Source organism: Perca flavescens, chromosome 2 (assembly GCF_004354835.1).
Source record: "Perca flavescens isolate YP-PL-M2 chromosome 2, PFLA_1.0, whole genome shotgun sequence".
In the NCBI taxonomy this organism is placed as follows: domain Eukaryota; kingdom Metazoa; phylum Chordata; class Actinopteri; order Perciformes; family Percidae; genus Perca; species Perca flavescens.
In genome coordinates this window covers 37,350,182-37,371,088 of record NC_041332.1, presented here as the reverse complement: position 1 = coordinate 37,371,088, position 20,907 = coordinate 37,350,182, and the positions used below count along the sequence as shown (strand labels likewise).

At 39.7% G+C, this 20,907-nt stretch overlaps 1 long non-coding RNA gene across 1 annotated transcript; it reads right to left on the bottom strand.

The window, feature by feature from the left end:
- Positions 1–17,621: 17,621 nt before the first annotated feature.
- LOC114563570 (uncharacterized) lies at positions 17,622–18,444 on the bottom strand. The gene is made up of 3 exons (XR_003693659.1): positions 18,301–18,444; positions 17,976–18,168; positions 17,622–17,661 (listed from the first exon to the last, which is right to left on the bottom strand). It is a non-coding gene; the product is annotated as an uncharacterized LOC114563570 (long non-coding RNA).
- Between the last annotated feature and the right edge of the window lie 2,463 nt (positions 18,445–20,907).

Here is a 20,907-nt window from a genome sequence, read left to right as displayed (position 1 = left end):
GAAGGTGCAGGAACGCCGTTCCGGATCGTTCCGGCCCACTTTAACACCTGCCTTCAGTCCACAAAGGATCGCAAGAGAAGACTCTCAAAGTGACTTTAGAAGAGTGGACATAGTTAAAGAAAGTCCGGTTACACTTTACTTGAAGGTATCTACATAAGAGTGACATGACACTGCCATGAACGTGTCATAAACATTATAAACAATTCATAAAGGTTTATGACAAAATTCTTGCAGTAAGTGTCATTCGGTTTTTGTCATGACAAGTTATGGTTATGGTTATGGTTATGGTTATGGTTATGGTTAGGGTTCATGTGTCATGACAGTGTCATGTGTTCATGACAGTGTCATGTCACTCTTATGTAGATACCTTCAAGTAAAATTGTGTTACAGAAAGTCCAAACAAAAAGTAGTAAATGTACAAATTAAATGGTTACGTTTTTTTTTTTTTTCTCCAATAAATACAAATGATATTTTCCAAGCTAAATATGCTTGTTTATGTAGTAAGGGGCTTTGCACTATATTTTACAGTTAATACACTATGTTCCCCAGAACAGTACATTATCCAAACACTATTCTTCAATGCACAGTACATTTAATTTGTAGATAACATACCCCATTGACTTTGTGCAGCCGTGTCAGAGAAGAAAAAAAAACTCCCCCCCTTTAACACCCATTTGTCTTTCTGTGTCTCTATGTAGAAGCCAATGAGCCCTAATATGTTAAACCAATAATGATGAAGAACAAAAAGAAAACAGTCTTAAATCAAGCTGCTGTAGTGAGCTAAAAACCTTCCTTTTGATCAAAATCCATAATAATGGTCGATTAAAAATGACTCAGCTAGTTATGTTTTCATTATAGAAAAGAGACGAAGGGGAGAGAAAAAAAGTGAGGGGTAAACGAAGGAGAATAAGAAGAAAATCTATCATAATTAAGCGACAGCATAAAGAATGGAAATGTGTGTCTTTTTATAGATGACTACTAATTGAGGAGAGAGCACAGAGCCGATTCTGCTGCATATTAGCTTTTAATTATGCCTAAACGAAAGCAAAACACACATACATAAGTAAATGCACGTGCGTGCGCGCACACACACACACACACACACACACACACACACACACACACACACACACACACACACAGAAAGGCTCTGGCTGGAGCTTTTACTCCCATTCCACACTCTTGTTCACACATACTTTGTTCAAGGTTTTCAGTCTCTAGGCGGCCTCATAGTTTTTAGTGTGAGCCCGTCCCTGGCGAGATCATTACTTTACTTTATAGGCTTGCACGCTCAGAATATTAACCAGCTCATTATTGAGTATACCAATGTTTAATAGCATAATTATTACATATTTCATACCACTTGCTGATGGAAAATGTATCTGAAGTGTGCTGCAATTTTATATGCTTGAGGGTCCACTCTTGATGCAAGCTGACGTTTGTCAGCTTCTATTATATATTTGGGCCTAACAAGTCAAACTGCATCGGCTGAGAAGAACACCATCAACACCAGATAGAGATTAATTAATTCATGTGACAAGATGGTACAGCAGCATCTGCTGAGGAAGACAGTGATCGGCAGCAAAGGGGTTTCATGATTTCAATTTAGCAACTGGACTGACTGACTGATTTCAGTTGTTCATGCCTGTGAACATTCACCAAGACAGCTAGAGGAAAAAGACAAGGTTGTGGTCAAGAATCCCGATAAAAGTGCATTTTCACTGAATGGAGGACATCGATGGATAAATCCCAGTTTACAGCTGACCCATGTCTTAGCTGGTTTTACCAAGGGCACTCATCATTCACTTCATCTGCATACAAAGTATTTCCTTATCTAGCGGACGGCAGCCAGTGAACCGCGACCTGCCCTGAGGTATATGATGTACACAAAGGCACGGACTTCTTCTCTCTCTCTTTCTTTATCACTTCCATTCTCTCTCTCTCCCTCTCTCTAGAGTTATTGTCAACCATCAGACGCCCCTCTGCCTGGATTAGCAGTCTGTTATGAGAGACCAGACGGCTATAATGGCGGTTAAAATGATATGCAGCGTGGCTGTCGCTAGCTCCATAGGAGGCTAATTAACCTCTGTGTCCTCTGCAATACATTTACAGGAGACTCGCACAGCTAGCATGCCACCTAACCTCATTCTTTCAACGTTGCTCACTAAATCCAGGCTAAGTGACATTAGCCGGCTAAAATGATTTTGTCAGTAAGCTCAACTCGGTTCCTGAAATGCAACTGGACAATTGATTTGTCCAGATCATATTTTGGATAATAGCCCACTTTCTTTTTAAATATTAGCGTAGCCATGAGCAGCACTCATATAATCGGTAACATGGTAATCACATAGTTGCACTCTTATGATTGGCTGGAATAGCGCTATGACTACACAGCAATGGTTAATTTCAGACTGGCAAATATCTGTAAAATATGCAAACAGAAGAAAAAATACAATGATGAAATAAAATAAAAAACAAAATAATATTTTTATTTATTTTACCTATGTATACAGTTGTCAATGTATCCATGCGTATACGTCATATTCATATATATTCCATCTAAAGGGACATCCTGGTTGAATACAGGTTGAATAAAATACAAATAAGTTAAAACATAGATAAAGACTAATACATGAGAGATTAAGTGAGTATGTTGACTAAGTTTTATGATCTCATGTAAAAAATGGCTTATAAAATAGATTTAAATTTAATTCAAATTGATTAAATCCAAGTGTATAGAATTCATGCATCTAATGGAGCTCAGCTTAAGTTCTTTCTGGAAGACTTCAAATGTCCTTTTTTCATCACTCCTATATGATCAGCTGTTCCATGGCATTCACTTGTCAGTAGTCAATCAGATTCAGCTGTTTCATTGTTAGTTAAACCAATGAGATTCAGCCAGGTATCACAAGCCAATCACAGAATGACATCCAGTTTTAAATCTGCTCTCTCCTCTGCGGTTGTCAGTTGTCGTTTCAGGACTAGAGTGCGTCCCGCCTCCTCCCCTTCAACCCCCGGTCGTCTCACCCACGTACTCAGTCACCCAGTTACTTGACACTCTGGATTGGTTCCTGGGCACCTTCATCACCACCACCAGTGTCTGGACTCCATCGGGGGAATTGTTCAGGTTTCACTACCCCTTTTATAACATATGGATTCGATGGAGTCTAATCTCCAGAGACTTTGCACATTTCATATTTTGTCTGTACAATAAATATGTTCATATCTGCAAGGAAGTCTCTCCTGATTGAAATACATTTATTACATTTCCATCTCCATTTCCAAATGACCAACTTTTAGTTTTGTCTTAGTTTATCATGTTTCGTCGTAGTAGCCCAAACGGTATTAGGATTGGTTGATTGTTGGCAACCCCACCACACCCACCTAATTCTCTGCATTTGGATCACAGCTCGGGTCTTTAAATTTAAAGAACAAGGCGGTGGATTGGGATGCAAATTAAAATTATATCTTTAAAACCAAAGGCTTATTTTGGGCATGTTATTGAAATTAATAAGAATGCATGTGGTAGTAAAATTGATACAAGTCATACTGTCAGTTTATTTACAATATATAATGATGCCAGTTTTCGTTTGGACATGGAATTAGCGCCCGATTTGATGATGAACGCACAATGGTAGCAGCATTTAAACACACACACATACGGGTCTATGTGGATTAGCCGGACTTTTTCTCCAAACAGGCCCGTGGTGGTTTAGATGGACTACCCTTTCCTGAGGTCCTAGAGCTATGGGAGTTAGATTAAAACACTCAAAAAAAAATTGAAAAAAATTCAGGTCACTTTAGACTTCAGATACACCCTTCAGAGCGTGATACACACCACCTTAAAACTATTGTGGTTTATAGAGACAGTTCTCCTTTTGAAAAATATGTGATTTATAAGGTCCAAACAAACATTATTGGGACTTTAAAGGGACAATGACGTCACTTAAATAACTTGGCCTCATTAACATAAATACACATTAACCTGACACCACCAAGCGTTAATGGGACTTAATTATTATTTTATTGTACAACTCAAATATCACCATTGTTAATTGGTGACACTGACTAACAGCCAGATAGGAGCCTGTAACAGCTTAACAATAGATTGTCACACAACACAAGTGTCATGACAATAACTGATTTTAGCTTTTTGCTCAAATCTCATTCTTACCCAACTTCAAAAGACCCATGGTTGATCATAACAAAAATAAATTAATAAGATGTAAAAAATAAATAAAATAAGTGCTGGTTTACAGTTTGTTGTTATGATGGCCTCTTTGTATAATTCAACCTTATATTTTTGTACTGAACCTTTAAAATGGCATTATTACAACCTATAACAGGCTGATAACTTGTAACACAAGAGCCACACTTTTTAAAACATTAACACATACAGAAAAACACTACCACAACTGTCAGTGTTTTTAAATCTTTTCTTTTGTGACTGCCTCTTTGCAGTTATTCCTCTATTTCTAACAAAGTCCCTTATATTTTGCACTGTTCTTTGTGCCAACACGGGATCTTCCACCAGTTTGCAGTGACTGCATTCAGTTTTGGTGGCCAGTTTCCCCCTGCTTATATGATCTTTGAAGTGTCGCATTACTGCAGCGACCTCAGCCTTAGACCACACTTTCTTTGCCACTCTTCTGGATCCATGTTCTTTATCAGCATAATTCCCTGGAAGATAGGCAAACAAGAAAAAGATATATCACAAACAAAATGTGTTTTTTTCTTAATAATTCACTTTGGATATCAGTTAACTGCTCACTTGATGTGATTTCACCAACTTTACTAGCCCACATTAGAGTGTGGACAATATGGCGTGTATTAAAGTCATCAGCATTAAAACATTTTTAGAATGTCTTTGCTGTTCATCGGTTTAAGTGGCTAAACCTTTTGATATATGAATTAATTTAAGTACAGTTAGTAATACTACAATTAGTAACATGTCTTAAGTTATTTTGGCATTGTACAACACACCGTATTTTAAATGAAACAAAGACTAGGGGTTTAAGGTCTGATTCTCAGTATAAATCTGATTTCATAGGGTTAGCTAAATAGTGTAGGAACTTGGTCTGAAAGTTTAGTCTTGATATTGAAACCTAACACATAAAGTACGTAACAATCAGCCTAATACTACTTTTAACCTCTTAGTCTTCCAGATTTTGTGACTCATTAATTTTGAGTCTTTTAACCAATTTGCCAAAAAAGAGAATTAATAGAACATACTCATGGGCATCAAGAGAACATATGAAGAGAAGGAGGTAACTTTACTTTTATCTCAAATTCACTATACATTTTCTGATTATAAATTAAGTGTATTTGCTCCCTTGCAGACAAGATGTTTTGTACAAATGCAGTACAATTAAATTTAGGGCTATTTATTTATATCCCTTTCTTTAAGATTACTCTTGCATTTTGATAGTTGAAAACTTCAGACAGGAAACATCACAGAGATGTGCATAAATATCCTTAGGCCGGTTACACACTGCAGGCGTGGCGTGAGCGGGCGTTTCTGTTGCATGTCAGCTGCGTGGATTTTGTCTGTCTTTCCCCACCAGGAAGGTGTCTGACCCCATTGATAAAATGAAATACCATGTTAAACATAAATATTGATACTGATTTGATTAAAGCAAAGACAACGTCGGCAATATTGAAGGCAAAATAGGCTACAGAATATTTCGTTTAGTATTGACAGGTGCAATACTAGAAAATTGATTAAAAACATTTTACATTCATATAGGCCTAGGCCTATCTGCATTTATATCAAAACCTAGAGGCTTTCAAACATCAACATGTCATTTGTTAATATGGATTTGTGTCTAAATGACATATAAACATCTTTTCCTATTCTATTTTGCCTGGAAACGCTTCCAACACGCTCGCGTGTCGCGCGAAAAAATAGGCGTTGGTTCTATTTCTAGCATGCACACATCTCAGACGCGGCGTCTCGAGCCGCGCCTGAGACGCGCGTCTCACGCAGGCAGTGTGTAAGCTCTAACCTGTTACCATGGGAGCTGAAATATAAACGGACACGCCACGCGGCTGACACGCTCGCGTGACGCGTCCAGTGTGTAACCGGCCTTAGATGGAATCCAACTGTGGATGGTGCAGTTTTGTGGCATGTGTAGAATACACTGCAAAGTAATTTATGTAATAGTTATTATTTTTATTATTATTTAATTATAAATTATACTTAATTTTATTCTTTTTAAAATGGTATGACTTTTTATTTAGGTCTTTCTTCCTTTCATACCTGGCCTAAAAAAGGATGTATCTTATTCAAAGCACATTAAGGTGCTTCACAATTCACCATGGTGCCCATGCCTTCGCTCTCCTGACACTGATGTAACTTTGTTTATTTTGTTATTGTGCATCTTACACACACAGCTTGTGTGTGACAGTAAGATACAGCAGGGAAGAACTTCTGGACATTGGCAATGTTCAACACAAGCTTACAACACTGCCTCTTGAACTTTAACTTTCTCCTACGCCTGAACCAAGCCAACTCCAGCCGGCAGGACACAGCAACACCGGTGCGCCCACAACGGGGACGAGGCAAGAGAGGTGGGCTACATGCTAGGCTGAGCTACAGGACCATACTAGCTAATGTCCGTTCTCTTGACAAATAAGCTGAGAACTAGGACTACAACTCAGCGTGAGATAAGGGAATGTTGTGCTCTTATTCTCACTGAGATCTGGCTCTCTGACAGCACGCCAAACTCAAGAATACCAGGGAGGCGGCATGTGTACATTAACAACTGATGGTGTGGGAATGTTCAGATTGTTGAAAAGCACGGTTCATCGGACATTGAACTTTTAATGCTAAAGTGCAGGCCCTTCTCTTTATCTTTATCTCCCAAGCGAGTTCAGCGCTGTGCCTCTGCTCGATGGGGATGCTACAGGACCTCATCAGCAAGCTGGAGACTGCACACCCAGATGCTGTCCTTCATCGTGGCTGGTGATTTTAACTACTACAACCTCAGGGAGCGTCCTACCAAAGTACCATCAACAGATGAGCTTTCCTTTGAGGGAGTAGAATACTCTTGACCAAGTGTACAGCAACGTGAAGAACGCCTACAAGGCTGTGCCTCACCTGCACTTTGGACTATCAGTCCACATCTCAGTGTTCCTCTAGCCAGCCTACAGGCAACTCCTCAAACGAATGAAGGATCTGAACTAGTGCTTCAGGACTGCTTTAACAGTACAGACCGTGGTGGGTTTAAAACTCCTGCTCTGAGAGGGGACTGTACTGTGGACCTAAAGGAATATGCTGCAGCTGTAACTGGCTACATTTGCAGAAAATTATCCCCACTAAACGTTGCAAGACCTACCCCAACGACAAACCCTGGATTAACTGAAGTGTGGTCCATGCTATGTGCGCGCTCTGCTGCATGTGTCTCGGGTGACACGGAGGACTAGAAAAAGGCCAGATATGACCTGCGTAGATCAATCAAACAGGCCAATAGACAATACAGACTGAAGCTGGAGGGATATTACACCACTGCTGATCCCGGGAGCATGTGGCAAGGTCTGCAACACATCACAAACTGCAAACAGAAAACAAACCGCTCACTTCGAAGCCCTCAACACCAGCTGAAAGGGAGGGACTATGGCCAACAAGGGCATACTGGACACACCACTCTGTGTCACTGTGTCACCACTCGGTCCCCACCAGCTTCAAGTCCACCACCATCGTGCCCGTCACAAAGGACACTGTGACTTGTCTGAATGACTATCGGCACCTTAATTGTAACTGTGTGGCACAGAGCACCTTATTCAACTCAGGTTTCTTTTTTTCTTTTAATTCCAACTTAGGTTTATTGTACACTGGAAGTTATATTTAAATTTTATATTTTATTCTATTTGTGTTGTGCATTTGTCTTATTATTGAACTGTTCTGTTAAGGGAGTTGGGTAAAGTAAGAATTGTATGGTATAAACCACTGTGTTGTGACAATAAACCTCTTGAATCTGAATCTTACCTTCAGAGGGAGGTACACTCTCATTTACTGTGGACGACACAAAGGACACTGATCCTGTTGAACACAAAATTTAACAAAAAGTTACCTTTGTCCCAGGAAAAAATACATTTTATCAGCAGTGACTGTGAAGTGAGTTAACATACCAAAGCCTCCAATGTCATGGTCTTGCTCTGTGGTTGTAGAGTCAAAATCCACAGGCTCCACAGTTCCAAACTCTGATGCTGTGACTTCTGTGTTGCCGTTATCAGAATCGCTCCCCACTATCTTCAGCGTCACTTAACGCAATCTCATCTGGAAAATGGCATTAGTAAAACTCACATAAATAGCTGGACATACGTGGTTGAAATAGCCACATCAAATAAAAAAGACCTAGGGAAAAGATAGTAGGCCTGTGGTTTTGTACTTGCCACTTTTTGCAAAGTAACTATTTTTACTTGAGTAGTTTTGAGCTATTATACCTGTGTTTATGTTTAATGTGGTCCATGAGCACATAAGATAGAACAATCCATGTACAAATGATTACACAATATGATATTATGTTAATATTTAACGTAATTCGACTGCACCTCCACAAACATAAGTTTGAATTACTGTCCAGCCATACTGTATTTTTATGCTTATATTTCTGAATAGTAGTCCTCAACTCATATTTGGACATGAAAGGTGATTTTTTTTCTTGAAAAGGATGTTGACTACGCCAAGTCTAGAGGTTTATAAATTAACATATCAAGGAAAAAACAAACACTCAGATAATATCTACAAGGGCTAATTTCTATACAAACCTTCAATTTCAATATCATCCAGTGACTTCCCCTGCATGCTGGAAAGGTGTCCTTTCTCCATTGACAAAAGCAGTTTGGAAATCTTAGCCAGTTGTGTTGTGGGAACTGGTAATCTGTAGAAGTCGCGGTGAACACGGATGTCGTGACCCAGGAAATCTGCAACCTGATCAAGTTCATTGTTTTTAAATTAAGGACTTGTGAGAGTGTGGCAACATGTTTCCTGAGTTGTGTTGACCTGAGGTACTCCGGGTGCTTTGCTCCACACTGGTTTGCATGAACACGCAAACAGTCCTGTCCTCTGTAGTGGCTCATTGACGTTGGTCTTGCAAACAGGAAGACATTTGTGGCACAAACGCCACATTCAGTTCTTCTACTGGCAAGTAGTGACAAAGCATCCACCACCCTTGGTGTGAGCAGAACTGCAACCTTTCTGCCCCTTTTCCCCAGGATTTCAATTCGGCTGAAATAGTTGCAGAGCTTCTGTTCAGTCTTAGACAACCCCATGGCAACATCTTCATGGAGCTTTGTGTTGTCCCTTTCATGAAAACTTTTGAGGCGCATTTTTGAAACTTCCCCAGCACGTCTTCGATTGAACACAATGATTTGTGCAAGTGTGAGTTTTGCAAGTTGAGCATAGTTCTGAGTGGTGGCCTCTTCCTTCAAGCTGCAGAAGGCACTTTCTGCAGATTTCTCAAGGTACTGATGAAGGATCTGAACATCTTCAGTGAAGGGCAATGTTGATGGTTTGTTGTATTTTGCATCGCTCAGTGTGTTCAGGGCACTGTGAGACACCAACTCAGACCACCTGGAGGTGTACAACTTCTTGAATGTGTCAGTGTACCTGATCAACTCTTCATCTTCTGCCATGAGTGCCCTACAATGAATAATGTCAGCAATTTTCTGCAGTGTATGCCCCAGTTTCAACGCAAGGCTTGGTTTCTGGTACAAGTGTTTTTCTTCATCAAAACCTGAAACTTTCTTTACTGCTTGCACAACTCTCTGGAAGTTAGCAGGTTTAACAGCCTCCTCTAGGTTATGTACTGAGAATTCTGTACGCAGGCATAACAACAAACGCCCCACTTCACGGAGCTTCTGTCGAATGTATTCATATTTTGTAGGGTCTTGTCCATGTTTGTTGTAGAGTGACTGGGCAAACTGAATGATAGAGAGGTCATTTCGCACAACTGAGGCCACCTCATCTTGTTTCATGACACTAAGGAGCTTCCACACTCCACTTGAGATCTGCTGACAGAATGTAGACTCCAGAGCTACAGCCAAGCCCAGTACTTTGGTTCTCCCAGGTTGGTCATCCAAATCTTCGTTTTCTGGCTTAAAGGGGCATCTGCGGACATGTCTCCAAAGCTCCTTACGTATGTACATCCCTTGACAATACATACAGTGAATAAACTTTCCTGCCAGTGTTTTAGCTTTTGGCTTTCTCTTCACTTTCAGTGATCCTGTTCCATCTTGCAAAACTGCAGTGTTATGTTTAAAATTTCCCTTATTCCTCATTTTTTCTAATAATATCTTGCGCTCTTTTGAGTCCTCAGGAAGGGAAAATGCATGGACAATTTCAGCATGTGTCTTGTGTGTTTTCAAGTGGCGGAAATTTTGCTTTGTGGCTTACCACAAACATAACAGTAATTCTTTTTACTCATAATCAGATGTGGTAATTCTTGTTCATGAGTCACAGTTTCTTCCTCTGGCTTTTCCTTTGATGAATTCGCTGAATTAGATGTGTCAGCAGCATTGGGAATCATCTTATTTTTAAGGGGTGGCCAACATTGTGATGTACTGGGCACAACTGGGGTGCCTATGTCTGACCCATAAGATGTTCCAACATCAGGTATTACCGTTTTTACTTGAATATGTGCAGCTCTTGCCTTACTTGACATTAAGTGTATGCTGGCATCTGAATCATATTCATCATCCTCAGAGTCAGGTATGTATTCCTTGTCAGACATGTCCTCAGCATCATCAGATGATATTTCGTCCAATTGTGGATGTGGAATTTTGTCCTGATCTGACATCCGTTCATCCTCAGAAGCCTCAGAAGACTGCTGTGCCTGAATTGGTGAGAAAGCATATTATTTTACAGGGTGATTGAATGTTATAGACAGTTCAAGTTCAACACTCACTCAGTAGATACTCACCTGTGCTGTGCTGTGCAAGTAATCTCCTGTAATTTGCTTGAGGCAGGATTTATGCCAGACCCCTGAACAAACTGTAACACATTTTGAGTAAAATAATGTTAACACTGTAGGTCTATTTAAGTGGTTAGAGCACAACACATGTACACTCTATACTAGGGCTGCACGATTATGGCCAAAACGATAATCACGATTATTTTGATCAATATTGAGATCACGATTAATTATCACGATTATTTGTTTTTAACCAAAACAAATTTTATTGTCACATAGGCTAATTATAACCGCTTTTACATCCATATTGTGCTACATTCCTCCTTTATTGAAGGATACTGTGAAGGAGTATGCCATTTCAGCTGTTGTGCAACCGCTTTCCACACATGCACGTTTGCCGTGAAAGATACAGGCAACGCAATTTTCTACAATTTTTACATGTCTGCTTTGGGCTCTGATGCTCCAAACCCGTTAATAAATATTGCTGCATGTCATGCTAGTAAACACTAATAACACATTACATGGCAGGTAACGTTAGCCTACTGTTAGCCACAGTAGTAACTGGATTAAACACGGCTAAAATGCTGACAGCTAACGGTGTAGTGTGAATGTATTTCACTGTAGGATTCCAACAGCGGGACTGCCAACAGTCTGCCGCTAAAGCTGTGAGCTAAAAGAAACAAACTAGCACTATGGTCCTTGCTGTTGTATGAAAAAAAAAAAACAGATGGGACAAAATGTTGCATTTACTGGTAAACTGGTAAACATCGTGACAGACTTATGATGCCCGATTGCTACCTGTTGTGGAATTTTCCGCACATAACTCTGTCCTCTGTGACTGTCTACATCTAAAAATTGAGCTGAGCGGTGCAGGGAAAAAACTCTGATTGGCTCACACAGACACGTGATCAGCCAGTCGTTGATGGAGCGCTAGATTGGCTTTGCTAAAACTGTTCTATGAACGGAATGACACATTTTAAATATAACACAATCACGCAAATTTGATCGTGGGAAGCAAAAATCGTGATCGTGATTAAAATTTGATTAATTGTGCAGCCCTACTCTATACTAATTCACTAAATATCTAACCTGTGCATCGATAGCCAAGCCACTTGAAGGAAGATACGGGTCCCACACAATTAACACACTTGTCCAAGGAGGATACTGTTGCGCACACCAGGCGGTGTTTTTGACACTGTTGGCGAAAAAAGTAATTGTAGTATTTATTTATGCCACATAGTTTGGACAGAAAGACATTTCATATTTACATGTCAATATCTAATAACTTTAAATCCAATACCAATGTGATATTTAATTTACTTCATAAATACATACATACATACATACATACATACATACATACATACATACATACATACATACATACATACATACATACATAACTAATAGGGTGCCTATCCATTACCTGTAACCAAACAACTTACCATTCACATTAAACCAACATACAGATCAAATGCAGGCAGTCCAAGTGTTCTTAAAAACCAAAGCGATGCCTCTGGTGACAGGACCCTCTAAACTTTATGGTCCTCCCAAGTCATATTTGGGTGGGGTTCACCATTTGATACACATACACTAAGATATTATACTGACTGAAGCTTGAAAAAGCATGTTTAGACAATGTCCTTCCATTTCATTGTCCACATAAAGCATGTTCTACTCAACATTGTCCACATAAAGCATGTTCTACTCAGGCGACTGCACACACATACACACACACACACACACACATTGAAATAGGTTGGTAGATTTAACATTTTGCCACAAATAACTTCACTAAGTTGTACATGAGATTTAATTTACCTCTCCAACCTTGGTGAGTGGGCCGAGCTCTGGACTGGTCTGATTTGGGTGGCTGACAGCTGTATGGATGCACTTGCTCTCAGTGGTCAGCTGTAGAAGATGAAACAAAGAGACAAAAGGACAATAAAGAGAAAGTCCTGGGAACGCATTACTACTAGAGAGGATATTTGACATCTGAATAAAAAAAAGAAGACATACCTCTTCAGGCTCATCAATTGAGGATGGGGGATTTGTGGCACCACAAATCTTTGGAGCCATTTCGTCATCAAGGGCCTGTAAAAAGGAAAAAAAAAAGATATTTTAGACCGTGGACTATGAAAACTATAATCTGATGAACACAGCATTTGATGACTTCATTGTTTTTGTTCTACCAGTCTGTAATGGTCAGTATCATCTTTGCTATGGTGTGCTGGGTAGGTGGTATCGGGACTGGTGGTGCTATCAAACTGGGCAAGCTGGTGAGAATGCCAGCTCTGTGGGAAGGATGGATTTGGACAGTGTGGAGGCAGTGACAGACAGCGGATGAGAGGGACGCTGAAAACTATAAAGGACTACCCCTCTCTTCCTGTGTGTAGAACTGAGGCAGTTCAGGAGCATGTGTAGCCACAGGCTCAGTGAGCCGCATGCCTCAAAGCACTTAGGGGCTCTTTTGTACCATCAGCCATCAGACTCATACATGTTATTACTATTTTATTGCATTGTATTTTATTGTTATTTATAGCGTATCTTAGTTATACGCAGCTTATTTATAGCATATCCTATATGAAGATATAACTTCTTCATATTTTTAAATTGTAGATGGGGAATTTGTGGTTAGCCTCAGTGCCAGGAGCTGACTTGTTGTAGCCCAGTATAACTAATAGGGTGCCTATCCATTACCTGTAACCAAACAACTTACCATTCACGTTAAACCAACATACAGATCAAATGCAGGCAGTCCAAGTGTTCTTAAAAACCAAAGTGATGCCTCTGGTGACAGGACCCTCTAAACTTTATGGTCCTCCCAAGTCATATTTGGGTGGGGTTCACCATTTGATACACATACACTAAGATATTATACTGACTGAAGCTTGAACAAGCATGTTTAGACAATGTCCTTCCATTTCATTGTCCACATAAAGCATGTTCTACTCAACATTGTCCACATAAAGCATGTTCTACTCAGGCGACTGCACACACACACACACACACACACACACACATTGAAATAGGTTGGTAGATTTAACATTTTTCCTACAAATAACTTCACTAAGTTGTACATGAGATTTAATTTACCTCTCCAACCTTGGTGAGTGGGCCGAGCTCTGGACTGGTCTGATTTGGGTGGCTGACAGCTGTATGGATGCACTTGCTCTCAGTGGTCAGCTGTAGAAGATGAAACAAAGAGACAAAAGGACAATAAAGAGAAAGTCCTGGGAACGTACTACTAGAGAGGATATTTGACATCTGAATAAAAAAAAAGAAGACATACCTCTTCAGGCTCATCAATTGTGGATGGGGGATTTGTGGCACCACAAATCTTTGGAGCCATTTCGTCATCAAGGGCCTGTAAAAAGGAAAAAAAAAAATATATATATATTATCATAAATATCTTGAAGACAATATGTTCCTGTGTAGTATTCTGTGAAAAGATATCATGGCTGTATTGCTGAGTGTTTTGTGGAAAACATGTAGTCTCTGAAACAGTTCTCTAGCCACTGAACAGGCCACATGACTACAGTCTGTAGACTATGAAAACTATACTCTGCTGAATACAGTATTTGATTTCTTCGTTTTTTATCAATTGCCAGCCCACTTGCTAGAATGATCGCACTTCTAGAATAAGGGGCTGTAAGCTTTTACATGGAGTGACTTTTTAGTCCTTTTATAGTTCTTAGATTTGCTATGATTCTTTTAAATTACTTTTTCTCATGAATTTTCGTCAGTGCTGTTGAGTGGGTGGCCATCCACTAGATGTACCTAAACACCGTATCATTCACGTTAAACCAACATACAGATCAAATGCAGGCAGTCCAAGTGTTCTTAAAAACCAAAGCGATGCCTCTGGTGACAGGACCCTCTAAACTTTATGGTCCTCCCAAGTCATATTTGGGTGGGGTTCACCGTTTGATACACATACACTAAGATATTATACTGACTGAAGCTTGAACAAGCATGTTTAGACAATGTCCTTCCATTTCATTGTCCACATAAAGCATGTTCTACTCAACATTGTCCACATAAAGCATGTTCTACTCAGGCGACTGCACACACACACACACACACACACACACACATTGAAATAGGTTGGTAGATTTAACATTTTGCCACAAATAACTTCACTAAGTTGTACATGAGATTTAATTTACCTCTCCAACCTTGGTGAGTGGGCCGAGCTCTGGACTGGTCTGATTTGGGTGGCTGACAGCTGTATGGATGCACTTGCTCTCAGTGGTCAGCTGTAGAAGATGAAACAAAGAGACAAAAGGACAATAAAGAGAAAGTCCTGGGAACGTACTACTAGAGAGGATATTTGACATCTGAATAAAAAAAAGAAGACCTACCTCTTCAGGCTCATCAATTGAGGATGGGGGATTTGTGGCACCACAAATCTTTGGAGCCATTTTGTCATCAAGGGCCTGTAAAAAGGAAAAAAACAAAAGATATTTTAGACCGTGGACTATGAAAACTATAATCTGATGAACACAGCATTTGAGGACTTCATTGTTTTTGTTCTACCAGTCTGTAATGGTCAGTATCATCTTTGCTATGGTGTGCTGGGTAGGTGGTATCGGGACTGGTGGTGCTATCAAACTGGGCAAGCTGGTGAGAATGCCAGCTCTGTGGGAAGGATGGATTTGGACAGTGTGGAGGCAGTGACAGACAGCGGATGAGAGGGACGCTGAAAACTATAAAGGACTACCCCTCTCTTCCTGTGTGTAGAACTGAGGCAGTTCAGGAGCATGTGTACCACAGGCTCAGTGAGCCGCATGCCTCAAAGCACTTAGGGGGCTCTTTTTGTACCATCAGCCATCAGACTCATACATGTTATTACTATTTTATTGCATTGTATTTTATTGTTATTTATAGCGTATCTTAGTTATACGCAGCTTATTTATAGCATATCCTATATGAAGATATAACTTCTTCATATTTTTAAATTATAGATGGGGAATTTGTGGTTAGCCTCAGTGCCAGGAGCTGACTTGTTGTAGCCCAGTATAACTAATAGGGTGCCTATCCATTACCTGTAACCAAACAACTTACCATTCACGTTAAACCAACATACAGATCAAATGCAGGCAGTCCAAGTGTTCTTAAAACCAAAGTGATGCCTCTGGTGACAGGACCCTCTAAACTTTATGGTCCTCCCAAGTCATATTTGGGTGGGGTTCACCATTTGATACACATACACTAAGATATTATACTGACTGAAGCTTGAAAAAGCATGTTTAGACAATGTCCTTCCATTTCATTGTCCACATAAAGCATGTTCTACTCAACATTGTCCACATAAAGCATGTTCTACTCAGGCGACTGCACACACACACACACACACACACACACATTGAAATAGGTTGGTAGATTTAACATTTTGCTACAAATAACTTCACTAAGTTGTACATGAGATTTAATTTACCTCTCCAACCTTGGTGAGTGGGCCGAGCTCTGGACTGGTCTGATTTGGGTGGCTGACAGCTGTATGGATGCACTTGCTCTCAGTGGTCAGCTGTAGAAGATGAAACAAAGACAAAAAGGACAATAAAGAGAAAGTCCTGGGAACGTACTACTAGAGAGGATATTTGACATCTGAATAAAAAAAAAAAAAAGACATACCTCTTCAGGCTCATCAATTGTGGATGGGGGATTTGTGGCACCACAAATCTTTGGAGCCATTTCGTCATCAAGGGCCTGTAAAAGGAAAAAAAAATATATATATATATATATTATCATAAATATCTTGAAGACAATATGTTCCTGTGTAGTATTCTGTGAAAAGATATCATGGCTGTATTGCTGAGTGTTTTGTGGAAAACATGTAGTCTCTGAAACAGTTCTCTAGCCACTGAACAGGCCACATGACTACAGTCTGTAGACTATGAAAACTATACTCTGCTGAATACAGTATTTGATTTCTTTGTTTTTTATCAATTGCCAGCCCACTTGCTAGAATGATCGCACTTCTAGAATAAGGGGCTGTAAGCTTTTACATGGAGTGACTTTTTAGTCCTTTTATAGTTCTTAGATTTGCTATGATTCTTTTAAATTACTTTTTCTCATGAATTTTTCGTCAGTGCTGTTGAGTGGGTGGCCATCCACTAGATGTACCTAAACACCGTATCAGTCACATTAAACCAACATACAGATCAAATGCAGGCAGTCCAAGTGTTCTTAAAAACCAAAGCGATGCCTCTGGTGACAGGACCCTCTAAACTTTATGGTCCTCCCAAGTCATATTTGGGTGGGGTTCACCGTTTGATACACATACACTAAGATATTATACTGACTGAAGCTTGAACAAGCGTGTTTAGACAATGTCCTTCCATTTCATTGTCCACATAAAGCATGTTCTACTCAGGCGACTGCACACACACACACACACACATTGAAATAGGTTGGTAGATTTAACATTTTGCCACAAATAACTTCACTAAGTTGTACATGAGATTTAATTTACCTCTCCAACCTTGGTGAGTGGGCCGAGCTCTGGACTGGTCTGATTTGGGTGGCTGACAGCTGTATGGATGCACTTGCTCTCAGTGGTCAGCTGTAGAAGATGAAACAGAGACAAAAGGACAATAAAGAGAAAGTCCTGGGAACGTACTACTAGAGAGGATATTTGACATCTGAATAAAAAAAGAAGAAGACATACCTCTTCAGGCTCATCAATTGTGGATGGGGGATTTGTGGCACCACAAATCTTTGGAGCCATTTCATCATCAAGGGCCTGTAAAAAGGAAAAAAAAAAACATATTTTAGACCGTGGACTATGAAAACTATAATCTGATGAACACAGCATTTGATGACTTCATTGTTTTTATTCTACCAGTCTGTAATGGTCAGTATCATCTTTGCTATGGTGTGCTGGGTAGGTGGTATGGGGACTGATGGTGCTAACAAACTGCTAACAAAAGCTATAAAAATCATGTTCTACCTGGAGCTAGATGGAAAATGTACAGTATTTTGGTATGTGAAATGTTCTATGGTTAAAGCATTTCTTATATGAGAACTATCAATTTCAAAATGTCAAATTTCGACCACCTTGCATCTCCACGGCCAGTCTGAGTCACCATAATTATAGGTGATCTCCTCTCCTGGACTTATGTCTCGAACTGCAAACAAACAGAGATGGGGCTTCCCTTGTACAGTGAGGTACTTCATCTTGGCATTAGGGTTCATATGGTCGTCATTTACAAGTCTGCCAAGTGACCCATTCTCTGTTGCTGCATCAACACTACAAAAACACAAGTAATATTTTCAAAACAATCCGTTTTTTTACTAATGCAATGTAAATGAACCTAATGTGAGAAAAGAGAAAAAGAGTCATATAATTCTGATAAGATTAATCAGTGACATATATACGTACCACCACAGTTTTCCATTAAAATGGAACTCGAACATAAACACTTTGAGGAGGTCATGGTAAATGCTCCGTCTCCTCTCACATTCTTGCTTGCTTATTAGATCACCTCTGTATTCCAATAGAAAGTCTCCCTTTTCAAATGGAACAGAGGTGAAGATGCCACCCTAATTCATCAAAGACAAAACAACAAATAAGTGGCAAAAAGTGATATGTATTAAAGTTGAATCATGATTAAACAGTCAGAAGATTCAACTTACCTTTTACAGCATTGATGTACTTGATGTCAAGTCCCACTTTGTCACTTTCAGCAGTAACATAAAATCTTGCATCATCCTTTGGATTAATGCGCCTACGCCGCTGCATGTTTACTGTTTACAGGTGCCACAGCCTAAATTACCAAAAGTGATTGTCAGGATTACAATGTTCACTGGGACAAGCATGATCAGAAAACAAAACTCTGGATAAATTAGTAATGTACAAGCCACATCTGGACAGAAGCCAAATGATGTGCTCATAACTGCACCACACATATTTTATTGATTATTTTAAGAATACATAAAAAAGTGTAACATCTTTCTCACAAAATAACAGGCTGGTGGGAGTCTGTAATAGATAACAGGAGAAGGGTGACAGTTGCTTTAATCTCCAGCTGTGCTTGACCACATTCAGACTAAACTTCATCCTGCCTCCAACTGATTTTGTTTTCTGATGGTGTAGAAAGTCACTGACCACACAAGGTAATTTCTCTAATCAAAAACAAATCGAGCGAATCTCTAGTAGGCTTCATAGACCATGTTGCTCAGTGTTACCATCCAAAAATAACAGACAGGTAGCAAGAAAAAATGTTTTAACTAACAGCAGCTGTGTTCTTTTCAAAGATAAAATCTTAAATTGATACAGTCTGTCTGATTTCTCTTCTCTTTATATCATACGCTCTACATTTTCTCTTTCTTCATGTGACAGTAATGGGATTCACATTGTGTTTTTGGGTTCAAAGTCCTTTAAATTTGGTTTCTTTGGTCAATATGAATTACAGATTATTATGACATTAAAAAGAACCAGGGCATGAAATGTTATCACTGTGATGCTTCTGGCATTAGATCGGTTTTAGAATTATTCAAATTAACATGCACCTGACTGGTCAAAGAATGGTCAAAAGTATGTAAAACTACAAGAGAAAAGGCAGTCCCATCCCTCTACAAGTTTACTAGATTCAACATAGTCATATATTTGGAAAGTAGTCTAAACCCAGACATTTGCAGGAGGCTCAGTAAACAGGTGCTGTTTGCTATAGAAACCATGGTGCTTTATACTACTGCCTCTGTCCTCAGCTAACTAAATGAACAGTTCTTTGAAATAACACACTGCACCAGATACCTGTCAGGTCTGTTTTCCCTCATGTTTTGTATATTGATCATTGTGGTTGGTTACTATGGGTACCAATTAATTTATCTTACAGGTTTAGTACACTAACAAAACATCATAAACACATTACATTTATTAAATGGCCTGAAAGTACTCCTATTAATGATAAATCTTCCAGCCTTCCTGTGTCACTGCAACTTCATATTTAAACAAAATAATGTTGGGCTACTAAGAAAATATAAGATTCTCTAAAACAAACACAATGTCTGTGGTAAAAGTTAAGGCTTCCAGGTCCAGACCTCAGCAATTACAAAAGCTACAGGTGGATACAGACAGACAGTTACATAAACTTGTTAATCAACTTAGTACTTACAGAATAGGAAAACCAAAGATGATATCAGTACATCCTCTTAGTTCTTTTTTGTTCCAGTTCCAAAAAAAAAAAGCTGCCAACTAGCTGCTTTCTAGTCCTCCTCTCCTGTCCTCTCTGCAGACATCCACTTCACGTAAATGCTAAACGAGGCTTAACGAGCAGGGCATGTGGCTACGTCCTGCTTGTTAAGCCATGCCGTAGCCACAGCTCAACTTAACCTAGCTAGCTTTCATTTTAAAAACAAAACTACCAAATTTGACCTGCTGGCAATGTTGCTTCTGTCCTCATCTCTACCTGCTGTCCTCCACAGCTTTAGCCTGAGGCTTAATGAGCAGCACATGTTGATAGCCAATTAAGCTAGCTCAGCTAACATTGCACATGCTTGTAAATATAGCTATACATTTCACAGTAATATCTATAATATCTATTTACAATATAAACATTACCTGTATGTATTTAATCCTCTAGTAAGTCCATGACGTCTAGATGCCGCTTCCCAGGTGTGGTCCATTTAAGTTTTAAACAAAAAACGTCTCTGGGCCATGCTCCGGGCATGTCTGGGCGGAGCTTCCAGTCGACCTCCGTTTGGCCCCGCCCACGCGCGTAAACCAGCCAATCACAAGACAGCCCGCCAAAATGCACCGTGTGTATCAGAAATGTGTATGAAACTGCAATATAAAACCCAGCAGTGGCGTCGCTGTTCTGATACACTGGGATACACTCAAAATCAGGTCAAGTGGTAAATGAGGACTTTCAAAGAAAAAGAGAATTTATGTAGTTTAGACACTACAGAATGCAATTCCGCTCTTTGATTTATGAGGACTTTGGCATAGTCCCGTATTACCCTTAGGTCCGTGGAGCCCAGGTGAAAT